The following is a 693-nucleotide window of genomic DNA, read 5'->3' on the forward strand; positions in this document are numbered from 1 at the left end:
GACTGCCTGGGGAGGGGGTTGAGTCGCCATCCCTGGATGTGTTCAAGTGTCGCTTAGATGTGGTGTTGGGTGATGTGGTTTAGGGGTGACCTTGTAGTGTAGGGTCAATGGTTGGACTCGATGATCCCAAGGGTCTTTTCCAACCTGAATTGTTCTAGGATTCCAAGAAAAGACTGACAGAATCGGTGTTTTGCGTAGAAAAGAACAGGGAGAAACACAACAGAGCGCCAAGTAGAACGTTTTGCACGTTCACGATGGACAAAGGAAGTATTTTTGTAGTGACAAAATAAACTTTCCAACAGGAAGAGCAGTTTTCCTGGAGAGCCTATGGGATTTCTCCCATTGGGCATCTTTAATAAATGAGATCAACAGCTCTCAGGAAAGATACTGGTACAGTGGATTGACTTGGTGGCCTCTTGGGATTGTTTTCAGTCCCATCTGTTTTTCTAGGTTCCAAAGAGCTGAAGTCTAACCACACAAAACAAAGCGCAGGAGGCTGTCCTATTTTTTTGGGTATTACAAAGAGCTAAGATTCAGGAGAATTGGATGTTTTGCCTGGACACAATTGGAGAATATACAAAGGGACTCAAAATTACGCCAGATGCTGCAAGTGCCACCCAGAAAGACGCAAAGTCAATGAATCACCGTATGGAACCGGCTTTGGAAAGTCACCCTGGAATCCCAGTTTCTGGG

General features: G+C 45.3%; 1 protein-coding gene across 1 annotated transcript in view; it reads right to left on the minus strand.

Moving 5' to 3' along the window:
• C2CD3 (C2 calcium-dependent domain containing 3) overlaps nucleotides 1-693 on the minus strand; it is a 46164-nt gene that overhangs the window by 34891 nt on the left and 10580 nt on the right.

Source organism: Apaloderma vittatum, unplaced genomic scaffold (genome assembly GCF_000703405.1).
Source record: "Apaloderma vittatum isolate BGI_N311 unplaced genomic scaffold, ASM70340v1 scaffold112, whole genome shotgun sequence".
In the NCBI taxonomy this organism is placed as follows: Eukaryota; Metazoa; Chordata; class Aves; order Trogoniformes; family Trogonidae; genus Apaloderma; species Apaloderma vittatum.